General features: G+C 43.7%; 1 protein-coding gene across 2 annotated transcripts in view; it reads right to left on the reverse strand.

Annotated features, from left to right (window-relative positions):
• Positions 1-14,192, reverse strand: part of zmiz1a (zinc finger, MIZ-type containing 1a) — a 106,746-nt gene that overhangs the window by 66,491 nt on the left and 26,063 nt on the right. For both annotated transcript variants that reach the window (XM_008278803.1, XM_008278801.1), the window contains exon 3: positions 648-724. The gene's annotated coding sequence lies outside the window, so the exon portion shown is untranslated. The remainder of the gene's footprint in view (positions 1-647; positions 725-14,192) is intronic.

The following is a 14,192-nucleotide window of genomic DNA, read 5'->3' on the forward strand; positions in this document are numbered from 1 at the left end:
CATCGGTTCAACACGTCTAACAGTGCCGTTCAGATTTCAAGCCCTGGGGACAGCTTGAGGCAGAGCCAGAAAGGTATCAGCACTATGGTATACATGCAAGAATGCGGTCTTGTAAACATCCTTCAAATGGGCTTTGTCTGAATCGACCACATCAGAGGACCAACAGTGATATATTGAAGCGCGGAGTGACTTGGTGCCCCCCTCCTCTCCCCTCCCACTTCATGTAAATCATCATGCGAACATATGCTTTCGCTCAAAACTATGGTGGCCAGTCTCTCGTGGCGATAAATTCAGGATGTTCTGACGTGCATGTGGTCCAATGTATTAGTCCAAGAGCAGAACAATAGTACCCAGCGTAGCAACAACGTCGGGAAAAATCAAGTGACATTTCTCCACAGATGAATTAAGTTTGAGTAAGTCTGTGTGCTCTTCTGAATTACAATATGTTATCAATACATTCTTGAAAGCACTTCACATACTACGTAACATGATTATGCGACAAAGTGCCTGCGTGTTTAGTACACAACAAAAGGCAAAATCCAAGCTACAACCATCTTATCTTGTCTATTGAAAAAAAGCCTATCAGCATCACCGTACAAGCCAATCCTTAACTGTTCAGATCAGGACACAAATTTTAGAATCCTTACCAGTTTGGATGAGGACGCTCCTGTGTTTCCTATCAGGCACAATCCGTTTCTTAATCCTCATCAATCACGGAGCGAGTCTAAAATGAAACAAAACAGAATGCAACGCACATCAGGGAGCGTGACAAAACACAATGTGCTTTTTAGTGATAGGAAAACAAGACTTAGGTGGCATCATTTATCGAGATGTAATAAAGCACCCTGTTGTGCATCTGACAAATTGGAAGCACATAACAAGGAGTGACAGAGCTGGAGAGAATGTGCATCTCTAATCCCTGCCAAATATGAAACATAAAATACTTAAATGACAAATGCAAGTTGATTTCTTGTCTTCCCTGTGAGTGTTTTGTGCCCATCTAGTTGCACAAGCAGCTGTCTTTGAACTCTCCAGGCTCTAATCATGGAGGAATATTTCTTCTCTGCTTCTGGCTCCTCTCTAACTGAGATGTGCAGATCTCCTAATGGGACAACCCGTCGCTGACTATTAATGCGCTAGCCTACTTTACAGGACCGCATCTTTAACTCACTTATTTCTACGTTTGAAACTCCCACATCATTTCATTAATATTCTGCTAGATGGCTTCCAAAAAATTGTCTGGCTTACATTTTTTTTTTCTTCCCCTTCCACATGTGTACTTGTACAGTAGGCGGAAAGAAAAGACTGGAGCTATCTTCACAGGCTACAGATTGCCCCACATTTAATTACTGTTAACACCAGCGCTAGCAAGCTAAATACGCCTCCATGATTTATTCATTTTTCCCCATATTTGAGTCAAATTAAATTAGTCATATGGGTTTAATTAACTAAATATGATCTGATATTGTAATTTCACACTTGGATATGGGATACAGAGACGGGTACTTGAGTACAAAGAAAACCACGGTAAACCAGTGCTCATTAGAGGCTCTTATGTGTAGTCATGTTGGCGTTACCAACGGCAGCATTAGCTGAATGATTGCTCCTAATCAAGGTTTACGCACTGGGAGGTTACCTTTATTCCCGAATAACCGGCAACGCTCGGCTCACGCCATTATTCACTGTTCCAATAAGTCATCGAACCGGAACTAATACGAGTAACTCCCCTCGCATTTTCTGGAACCTGCGCTATGCTAATTATTGTTACTGGAGACCACAGAAGTGCAGTTAGGGAGGGAAAAAAAAGTTGATTGAGCCAGTTTAAAGTTTAACATTTGGCTCGTTTTTGCACAAAATTTTGGTCTTAATTGTCCAGATTTTAACCCTCTGAAACCTCGAATGCTTGTGGATGGTTTTTTGTCACAGTTTTACTCACTGTGGGATCATTTTGTTCACTCCAACATAAGATCCTGTACCTTTACGGAAACAGCACAACCACGGCTAGAATTAGACAGAATTTAAACATGTTTTTCTTGCAGTATAAAAAAGTTATGATGCCATACAAAATAAGATTTTTTATTCTTTTATAAAAGGTAGAATTTCTCTGATTTGTCATTTACAAAAAAAAATAGGGGGAAAGTTCTAGAATTTTTGTCACATGACTCTTGGTCACAGGTAAGTCACTAATAGCTTCACAGTTGCAACAAGGAGAGCAGAATTTTTTCTATTTTACAGAATTTGGCTATTGCAGATGGTGTATTTATGGCAAATTATAAAGCAGGGCATGTAAATTAAAGCAATGGTCATGAAATATAGAGATTCTAAGCATTCTGGGCTTAGAAGTGTTTGAGTTTCCCAAATGAATAGCACGTCACAGAAGATGAAGAGTTTAAGGACAGTTGGGGAATTAAAAAACTGATGATTCTTCTTGTTTGTACAGTTTCTTGATAGGATAAATTGTGCCATTTTGGTGAAAGATTTGTCTAAAGCAACTGAGATTAAACAAAAAAAAACAAAAAAAAAACTGCGTAACAGAAATATCATTTTGGTAGAGACATAACTGGAGAGAGAGAGAAAAAAAACAAAAAAAACAAAGCTCTAATGGCTTTAAGGTAGAAATCGCGCTTATCCAGATGAACTAAAGGCAGCCCCTTTTTATATTTTATTATAACGCAATGTGCAATATTAAGAAAAAGACCACACATTGCGAATTTCCAAATACTGTCCAATGTTTTTGTATTCATGCATTTGTAAGTAAATGTGTCAGGGAAGGTCATCCTTTTGCGGCAAATCAATGATGCTCAAATAGACTGAAATGCATTCGCACAGGATTTTTACTAGATTTTTTTTTGTGTGTATTCAACTGCACCTGGTAATTTCGCTGCCTGTGTGTCTTTAGTTGACTGTGTAGCTCTAAAGCACAATTTCTAATGCCGGTGTTATTTCCCCATTCATACAAAGGCTCCATCACGGCGCTAAATGAGCTGCAGTGAGTGATATAAAAAAGCGTGCGGTAATTTACTGATCCTCGGTAATGAAACATGAGGCTGGTGTGGCATGTTTTCTCACTCTCACCAAGAGGAAATATGGCTGCTGAGAGCTACGCCGGCTTGCAAAACACTGTCACACCGCCTAACGACACAGGCAGAATTATCAGAGAAAAAACAAATGGAGGCATTGATTCACTAGTTGTTTATTTACAGCCCTCTCCGGAGAAGAAATAAATTCCCCTGTTGAGGCTTTGTTTCCCCATCACACGACACAACGGGATGCATGAGAAGAGGGGTGAGCAGGCCACACACACACACACACGGCGAAAACACACATACAAGCGTAAGCACACACACGCGCGCGCAAACACACACTCGTACAAACGTCTTACATCTGGATTAATCTCCAATGGGCGTCATCACAGATGCCATTAAACGTAGCAGAAGGCGAGAATCATGCAGGAAAGAGGCTGCCATCTGAATAATTTATTCGGAGGCTCATCTTGTCTCACACCAGGGGGATTTCTGCTTTCAATTTACACTGTTTTCCTCCCCATATTCAAATCAGGGAGCAGATTTGTTGTGATTGGCACACGGAAGGTCAACGTTAGCGAGCTAGCGTCAACGCTGTCCTCAGTGGGTTGGTATGCCGGTCTATTAGCACACTAGGATAGTGTGCGTACGTGTGTGTGTGTGTGTGTGTGTGGCAGTCTTTGTTTACCTCGGTGTGCGCCGGGTGACGCTGGAGAATAGGCCTGTGGAGCTCGGAGACATCAGTGTGTGTCTGAGCTTATTAGGCTGCTTTCCAAGGACACAGGAGGATCTAGACATTACACTGGCTGGGGAAAAAACACTATTGCTAATCATAGCAGGGAGATGTTAGGACGACAGACATGGAGCGAGGAGTAGGAGAGGAATGTTTTACTCCTCCGTCCAAGGGAGGGATGGAGGATGAGAGAAAAGGAGGTAGAGCGCAGGATGAAGTCACGGCTCTCATGCATGTCCTCGCTCTGTGTGTCACACTGGGACTGAGAAAAGGACGGAGAACAGTTCACTAAGGCGCAGGTCAACTGTGACAGGATGAGCTGCCATTAGCCAAAGGCACACAGAGCAACTGACAAGCAAGGGTAGAGAAAAAAAAAAAACCCTTCTCCGAGTGACAAACTGTATTTTCAAGTCTTCTGTTTGAAAATCCCACCGTTCAAGGCAGCAACAAAGGATGTGTTTTGTTGTTCTGCGCTGTTGCTGTACGATTCCTTGGGGAACGGATCAGTCTGCTCCGCTATACGCTCGATGTAGGTGGCGTACGCGCAACAGAGACGGGGAATGTATTTGAGATGCCGTGTTTGTCTAAAGACACTTGTTCCGTCAGATGGGAGCATTCTCTGAAATGTAATCCAAAACTTCAAAAAAAAAAAAATGGGTTATGAGGTTGCTCGGAGGGAAACTGTGCTTAGCAAGCAAAATGCCCTTGTCATTTCCAGTAGTAAATTGGTATGTGCTAGCTAGCGCTGATGACAGGACTTGGCTGTTTCTGCCGTTACAGGCATGAATGGCCCTGTAGTAGCCAGGCACAGTGCAGTGGTTCAACAAGGCCTCTTTAACCAGCTGAATGACAGGCGAGCAGACGGGCGGCGAGCCAGCCACAGACATTCAGCTCTGGCTGCTGTAATGATGCCAATTCAGCTAGACCAGCGAGACCACGTGATGCGGCCAGAAAGAGACGAGGAGAGGAGAGCCGAAGTCTACGAGCGCTTTCGCAGTTAGGTCACCGACTTGTATCTTTCTTCTCTTTCCATGGATCCCACCCCCATATGGCTCCAATTTTTTCGCCATTGTCTACCAGTCTTCTTGCGTTTTGTTCTTCAAACACTCATGTTGTCTTTTTGTTACCGTGGGGAGTCTATGAATGTGCGGCTTGTCGCCTTATTAAACCTTAAATGTCAGTGTCCACAGCCCCGAGCGTTGCGTCAGTGGGTCTTTGCACTCTCCACCTTGTGGAAATCTCCGTGCAAACTGAGGGGAAACTCAGCACCAGTATGACACAGCATGCAGGAATGCACCAGCGGATGTGGCTCTCTCTCTCTCTCTCTCTGCCTCTCTTTCTCCTTCACAGTCAGCCCTCGTCTCGTCCTCCTCCCCCTCTCGCTGTGGGCAGGTCCATATGCACCCAGTAATTATCAAGGTTATTTTCTCCAGAGGGCCAAATCCCTGTTTATGGGCATGAGCGTGTGTCACAGGGCCCCGGCTGTCAACCCACAGGACGCTGACTCTGTAGACAACCCCAGAGAAAATCTCTGCTTCAGAGACACTGTGGTTGCCAGACCCTGCAGTTGCTTTTGCTTTTGCTCCCATTTATAAAAAAAAAAACACTTGCGATTTTTCGGTAGCTGTGTCATGACCTCAAGTGAGACAGCAAAAATCAAGATCCGTGTGAGCCTTAACCTCAGTTCTTACCAAAACAGAGTTATTTCTAGAAACCACCAAATTAACAAAAGGGTATCCAATCAGCGAGGAGAAAAATTAATACTCAGACATGGAGTCCAAGAAAGCAGAGCTGAACATATTCGAGTTATATCAGTGTTATTTATTTATTGGAAATATGAGGGCAAAGAGTGCATGTTGCATGATAGTTCTGCTAAACAGATGATTTTTTTTTTTTTTTTTTTACGACTATTGGTTGAATTCAATCCCTTCCCAGGGCCAGACACCCTGGAGAATTGTGACCTGGGCTACAGCACACATTTCCTTTTGGCAACGGCTACAGAGGAAGTGAAGACTGTGTAAGGCCAGTGCTTAACAAGCCCCGTAAAAAACACTAACCAATCCAACAAGCTAGGTATTATACCAGTTAATTAGAGGCAAACAGGAGGCAACGTTGTTTTCTGAATGGGATACAGAGTAGGCTTGTTCTCGTGCTACAGTAGGCTCGTCGGCAAACAAGAGCCTGGGGCAACCTGAATTGCGAGCTCAAAAGTAAATTTGCATGTAACAAACTGTTAGCCGGGGTCAGCAGTGCACACACACACACGCAGAAATTGGCTGCTCCCTCCACAAAAGCTGCTTCCTCTCTGTTTCATCACGCAGGCCAGGCTTTGTTGGTGTGCGGAAATGCCTCCAAAGGGAATGAAAATACTGGCAAGTCCCTGCAGCTCTTTCTGGAGAGAGACGCGGGGAAAAGAGACGGGTCCTGCAGCTGCAAGAACGCTCACACGCAACCACAACACGTATGCCAAGTGCCCATGTAGGTTGAGGGCTCGGGTTGCACACAGAGATAACCGTGTTAACCTAAAGAACATAAACACGGGTGTGTGGTTACAAAGCTGTCAGGGGCACCGGAGGAGCCACAAGAAGCAAACACTGACAATACAGATTCTAAAGTCGGACTAATGTTGTCACGGATGCCTCAGAATCGTACGTCAACGCCAAAGCTCAAACCGCTGCTGAAGTCGGCCTGGAATTCAGGAAAGTGATGCTGCTTCCGAGATTGATTAAATCGTACGAGTATTGCCGACAGTCAGAGAAAGGTCAAGAAAAGTTGAGTTATCTGAGGAACTTTAATCACACGTGCTGTCTAAATTGTAAACCTTGCTGCAAATCTACCAGGAGAACTCCGCATTCACACATTGAGCTCAAAACCCTCGACCTTCACGACAAGCGCCGATCCACCGAGCAGAGAAATACCTCACTAATGCTCTTAAATTTTTTATTTTTTTTAAATATTCCATTACCTCACCCCATGGCCATCTTGGTTGGTGAAAAACACATGTTTGTAATCAGACGACAGCGCTCGAACAACAGATGACTGCAATCAAACAGTCAATGGTCAGCACTTAAGGCAAAAAATACACCATATTAGTAAGAAATAGAAGTCCAAGATTTTCCAAATGCAACAGATCGGTGCATTGTTCAAATAATGAGAGGTGCAGGCCCCTTAAATCATCCGTGTACTTCGTGGTAATCCCGTCTCCTCACTATGTTAAATGATAGCAGCCGTTATGCTGCACTACCCAACGTACAGTGAGGGGTCAAACCTTTTAGTAAACAGCTGTCAGTTGTTGTCCTGCAAATTCACAAACTGTAAACGCACGTTTAAATATCTTTAATACACACCGAACAGAGCAGCCAGGTTAATTTTTGGAAGTATTTCGGGTAAGGCAGTGCACACGGTGATTTTCAGCTTCACGCTGTCTCACTGTGCCACCCACACTCACATTCTGTTGACCCAGGAAATTTAAAATAGTGTGCTATTTTTACTTAATATTTCATGTAAATTGTACCTCCTACACAAAACTGACAGACTCAGCTGCCTACCTCCGTGTCTTTTCATTACAGCTGCTACAAGTTTTTTTTATTCCAAGATAATACCGGTCCCCTGCTATTGGCAAATACTGTGTGCACGCTAAGAGTACAGTGTAGTATTACAAAACCTCAGGTCTTATTGTCAAAAGGTTCCACAAAATACGAGTATCGACTACGAGATAGCGTAACACTGTACTCGCCACCTCCGCTGGTAACAGCTTTAGATTCCCCAGGGGGCCGAGGAAACGCACAGATCGAACTGATTCAACAATAAAAATCTTGCAGTGTTTTTGGATCTTTAACAATTCATGGTTTCTCTCTTTATTTCTGTTCGTATGTAGACGATGCAAAATGCTCACAATATGTTGCCAACAAAGACAGTTGTATCACGATAGGACAACTCTGCGAAACTTACTGCATTGCATGATATCTGTGAAGGAGACAAAAATACCGTAATTTACAGACTATTGAGTGCAACTGAATATAAACTGCATCCACTAACTTTAAAAGAAAACTAATTTTGTACACATATAAATCGCACTTGTCTATAAGCCGAAGGTGTTGTAACATGAGATATGTACAAAGAAACATGTTAAACAGAAAGATTTTTTAAACTTTTAATTAAATAGGTACCGGTAACATACACAAATACGTAAATGCTTTTTTCTGAACAGTGTCTGTAACACGGCTGGTTAAAAAATCTAAAAAAAAAAAAAAACACGAGCCTACCAGGAAAAGTCATTGATGGCTATCTTTATCTTCCTCCAGCGCACTAAAACCACCAAAGTCGTCTTCTTCAGTGTCGGAATTAAACAGCCTCAGAATTCCTTCGTCACACACGTCCTCAGTCTCTCTTTCATTGTCGCTCTCAGTGTCACGTACGTCTCGAGACAAATTCGTAAAAATCGCAAAAAATCCATAAATTAGTGACATCATTGTTTAAGCCGCAGTGTTCAAAGTGTGTGAAAAAAGTAGCGGCTTATAGTCTGGAATTTGCGGTACTTCGATAAAAGGTAAAGAAGTATCAAGAATATACTCCTTTGCTGCTCTGTAGCATGTATTATTATTACTACTCAGTTTAATAATACGTCCATTCAATTAGTGCTCTGATTTGCTTTCCACCACGCTCTTAATAATGCCACCATCAGTTGACCTAGTGGGGAATCGGTTTGGAGCGTCTGCATGTTTGAATTAAATATATCGATATTTGGCACCACAGTATCAATAATGTATCGCAAGAGGAAGTGATAGACTGAATTAATATAGCGGCTTTCAACCTGAGCAAGACAAAGCACTTCACAAAGAATAAACACAACAATAGCAGTAAAGCTGCCGCGAAGGCACGGACCTGTTCATCCGGAGCGATGCCCCGCTCCGTCTTCAACATCTGGACTCGGTAGAACGGAGACAAGCAGATCGGTATCGGCGCTGATGCAGACAACGTTAAGCAAATCAGGCAAGTCCACAAGTAGTACAAATTCTTTGTTAATGTCAACGTAGTGTTTTGAGTTACTTTTATTCACTCGCAGCAGGCCTCAGCGACCGCAGCAATATCTGACCTCATGTTACACGTCTCTTGTGAAACCGACTGTTCTGTTATGATGAGGTTGTTTCAGCTGGACTGACCTCATTGAACCCTGTTGTGAAGCAATGGAGCGCTTGTTATTTCTGCACTAGATGTATGTGCCACAGATGTACTGGATTTAAGTAAAACCTGAAAAAAAAACAAGACAAAAACTGAGTTTTCCTTTGAATATGCGCGCTGAAAAACGGCTCCACCGGAGACATATGATTTCTGCAGTGTTTATGATCTCATTATCTTTACGGATAAGCTGTGCGACACGCTGATTTCCCTAAAGTGTTCCTTTAACAGCAGAAAGACTGAGGCCTTTTGACCAAACAACTGACTAAAATACTGTCTCACTGAGGAGATATCAGGGGAAAGCAGATTCTAGATGTACTGACAGAGTGGAAGAGCTTTCAAGACAGCTGCTCGAGTTTCTCTCTCCGTCACTCTCGCTCACACGCAAACACACACACCCATGCGCACACACACACACACACACACTCCCTCTCTCCTTTTTAGCCAGTGACAGCAGGCACCCAGCGATGACACGAGGAGTGTCTCTGGCAGCCAGTAAGGCAGCACTAAACAGACAGAAATATCTGCTCTGACAGACGGACAGACCGTCACCCACTACGACATGCATGCAGCTGTCACCGAGCTCACCGCTCCTCTTCCCAGCCCTCTGGTTTGATTCTCCTTTATGCTATTCTCGCTCCGCTCTCAACAGCTCTCCCCTCAATTTTTTCTTTCTTACAGCTATCGTATACTATATTGAATCGGTACTCCTACATTTAGGACATTGCGCTTGGCTTTGTTTGGCTTGTGGCCAGAGACGAGGAGGAGGAGGTCAAGGGAGAGAGGAGGAGGGAGGTTCGGTTTCATGAGGCCAACTGTTGAGCGCACAGCCATCTTCCAACTTGATCAGCGTTGGCCCGCACAGGTCTCGCTCTTTGCTCCTTTCATTTGTTCATTCTTTTGTTCTTACTTGCTTTCACACAAGAATCTGTTCTCAATCTCTCTCTGTCTGTTTAGCTCTCTCGTTCTCAGTAACAGCCGTTCTCAATTAGGAGGGTCAGGGAGCGGAGCAGAGAATAACTCCGGCTCTGGTATCTGGAGCTGGAAGGACCCAAAGATCAGCAGCAACAAGAAACCGCTGCTATAACGCGCTGTGTCGAAAACCAGGGCTGCGGCTGAGTGTGTGTTTGCATGGGTGTGTGTGTGCGTGTTGCATAAATCTGCACTGTGTCAACAGGTTGTCAGTGACCTCTGACTTCCATATTTAAACACACACGATTATGACATGTATATGACTCTTTACCGCTCAACTTAAAGATTCTGTTATTAAACACAAACGGAAAAATCACTCGCTAACAGGCAGGCACACCCATTCACCAAGTCTACGCCCCATGGAGGGAGCTACTTTAATTGCTTTGTTTCAATGGTCCCCTCTGAATGAGAGAGAAGCTGGCGGCTGCAGTTTACAAGACACATCTGCAGGTGTTGCATTTCAAACTGAGAAACTCAAGCTGTGAGAAAGAACACATAGACTTGCGCAGACACACAGATAGAGGAATATTCAGACAGATTGTCTCCCTGTCTCTTCCTCTCTCACATATACACACACTGCAGGTGCAGCGCCGCTCTGCGCTTTTCCTCCACGGCATCCAGTCTGAAAACGCTGGCACATCTGAGCGAGGTGAAATTGAAAATCTCTTAACATCTGTGTCTCTCGCTATAAAAATACTGACTTTAATGTGAGGCGACGCAAAATACATGACAAGACAAAGCCGAGGCGCAGTATATTGAGCACAGACCTGTCAAGTCGAGAGAAAGAATGTGCTTATCAATGGGGCTCCGGCAATGTGGCTGACGCTTCCCAATAAGCATCGCACGCTAAAAGTCTGACAGATCCAGAGCCATCTCTCGTGGCTTAGGGTTATGTAGGTTTTCGATAACCTCTCCGTGGCTGGTACACTTTGCGAGAAAAACTTCTTTGCTTTGTTGCCACACAGCTACTGGTGCACAGCATCTACCCTACAGACTTCTTAGAAAATAGCTCATTCAGAGCGATTTTCAGCCGTCTAATTTGAAAGCTCTCGGAGCAGTGTCTCTATGAGAATCAAATCTGTTTGTTACAGCTGAGAGTCGAGTAGTTTGGAGGATCTTGGGTAGCATGGCTCCTAATTCACTGAGAGAAAGAGCAATCAGCTAAGCTTCAGATGGCATCCAACAGACGACAGATTCAATCTCCTTTCTTCGAGCATCTCCATTGTGACGTTCCCACACACTGGCGTGCACGCCGCATTGCACACATTACTGATAATCTATGCAAATAGGCCACAGATGGACAAGAATGTTATCTAATTGAGAAACATATGTGTCACACTTAAAACATAATAATTCGTACATCTCCCAGTGCTTTTCGCTCTCATTCTATTTCTGTCACCCTTCGTTCATTCACAAAGAGTTACGTGTGACTGCGAGACTGGCGTCTTGCCACACCGTTTGTGAATTTATTCAAATGAGGGCACCATGTTTCTTTTGTTTACTGGTACAAGGTTGGAGTATTCATGAACGCCATTTCTCACTCTCGCTCTACGACTACCACCCCTTCCTCCCGCTCCCTCTCTCTCCCCCCTCCGCGAATCCTGCCGCGGCATTGGAGGAACGTCCTGGGCATTATGAGAAGCCATTAATGAGTGTGTGGCGTGGCGTGTTGTGATGCGCGGCATATTACAGCCATTCATCAGAGTCAGGAGACACTTGACAGGCGGACAGCCAACAGGTTGTGTAATCATATAACACAGCCATGTCAGGCCTGCCACAGCTCCGTGTCCCATTCAGGCCTCTAATGTTGTTTTCCTCTGGGTAATTGACAATGCCAGACAGAGAGACCCAGTGATGGATAACATAATGGACCGACCGGCACACAAAGATGGCGGCCCATTGGAGTGATGTCATTTCAGATAATATCAGCGTTTGGAGACATTTAAAGGGAAATTATACTGCAGCTTGGCTCGTATTTTCATGGTTTCCACCAACATTTCAAATGGTAATGAAACCTTTGCACTGACCTTAGTAATTGCTGAGATTTGGGAACATCATAATATTACTAAAAGCAAACTGAGATGAGGCAAGAGACAGACGGATTATCAAAACCACTTAATACGAAGCCAAAAATGGAAGTGAGTGCACCCAAAGTACTGCTGCAAATGCTTCAATGCACAGAAAATATTGAATTTTGGTCTGTAAACTGTAATGAAAGTCTACAACAGTAAAGTCTTAATTATGTAAAGGGGGGAAAAAGTAATCTAAATCTGCTAAGAAGAGCCATTAAAAAACATTCATCTCAGGGACTCTGGGAATTTCAGTGTACCAGGAAGGCCATCTGATGCTGAGGAATGTGCATATTCCAACTCCCCTGCTCAACACAACCCTCAGCTGCACCAGAGAAGAAGAGGTGGCCCTGAGGCGGTGTTAGACATTGTTAAGGATAGCAAGTATCCTCACACAACCTGTTCTGCTCTGTCCCTAAGCTGGGAAGGAGAAGACAATGTTCTCTCTCATCCTCCCACTCTCACCACTTTATACCTCTGCTTGTTTGTGAGATGCCTCTTTCAGCGCACAATCCAAAAAAGGCCAGCTTGTGGATGTGAAAAATGGGCCGTGAGACGATAACCACGGTGAACATCACCGGCGAGGATAAAAATACACATTCCTGTCTTCTGAATATCATCGCCGCCTCCTAAGCTGGAGGTAAAACTCCTTCAGGAATAATGGTTTTTGATTAGAGTCACATTCTATCTTCATACATGTCTCCCATCCTTTAGGGACGCACAAATAAGCAAGTACTAAGTTTGGCTTCCCATCATTGAATGAACACGATTTGATATTGACATTTAAAATGCTTCACTCAGAGAAACTCAACACACAGAAAACAGTCCGTGTAGATAAAATGCCTTGTTTCAAAGTCATTTTTTGGCATTTTTTTCCTGAGTTGTACAGGCTGCAGTAACTAAGTGGGGAGACTAGAGGCTTCTCTGTGCAAAGCTGCTACATATTTAAGTCATATTTTAGATGCAACAGAACAGTTGCATCAGTAGCACCCTCTGCTTATTTTAATGTGGAAGTGCAATGAAAAATATTTTGTCCATTAAAACAATAAATAATCATGATTCCAATATAGATCAAATTATTTGCTATTACCATTTTGGCCATAATTGTGAAGCCCCAATTAACACATACAAGAGGAAGTCCTTGTGTGCTGTTCACAAACAGATTTGCATCAGACAAACTTAACTCTGAAAGAGAAAAAACTGGAAAGAAAGGAAGAAGAGACGACAACAAGAAACAAGAAACAGACAAAAATTCAATAGGAAAGCTGGGATTCTAAATCCTGTGACAACACGCTGTTTAGAGGTTCGACAAAACCAAAATAGGTTTATGTGATTGTGTTATCATTTCACACATGCAAAGACTTTGTAGCTACACTGGAAATTTCCCCTTTTGTGTGGTCACAAAAAAACACCGCAGACGTCCTCCTGACCATCACACGCAAACGCGCTCTTCCCGTCTCTTCAATTTCAACTTCATCACCTCACAACAGCCACATTGTTCAGCAGTGACCACATTGTGTGGTGCCGGCATTAAAAATGCATCCAGTTAAACCTACAGGGGGAAATACTCTCGTGTAAACAGCAACAGTCTGTAACATGTTTGCAGCAATGATAGGCTTTCTAAACAAATTAAGCCAAAGGAGCTCTACATTACTCATCCTGGCTGGCTGTCTGGCCAAATTCTGCCTCAACTGCACAGTTGTTTGATCAACTGTTGGTGCGTAGTCTATGTGTTAATGTGAGAGAAGGAGGGGGGAGAAAAGAAAAAAAAAGGAACAGATATGAGTCCATGGGCACCAGGCAAGATGAATACAGCACGACAGCAGCAGAGAAAAGCAGTAGAACTTGTCTTCCTATACTTTCATGTGTCTGCAGTCGTGTGCTGTCACATTCTGCAGCTCTTTTCTTTCTTTCGCTGTGCATTACTTGTCACTCTGCTGATGGTCGGCGTGTAATGTGCGTTTGTATGTGTGTGTGTGCGTGTGTGCGTGTGTGTCAAACCTGTCACTTTGTGTGCTCTGAAGTCCGTGTCCTAATCGCTTTGGCTGATCCCTGCTAGTCGCGCATGTGTGTACAGTATCTGTGTCTGTCTGCCTATACGTGCGTACGTGAGTGTTTGTGTGCAGGGCAGATGCTCTCCAAGCGGTGGCATTGCTCAGCATTCACACACACATACACACACACACACACACACACACACACCACACCGAGAAAGAT

The sequence above is a fragment of the Stegastes partitus genome, unplaced genomic scaffold (genome assembly GCF_000690725.1).
Source record: "Stegastes partitus isolate 25-593 unplaced genomic scaffold, Stegastes_partitus-1.0.2 Scaffold133, whole genome shotgun sequence".
Lineage (NCBI taxonomy): Eukaryota > Metazoa > Chordata > Actinopteri > Pomacentridae > Stegastes > Stegastes partitus.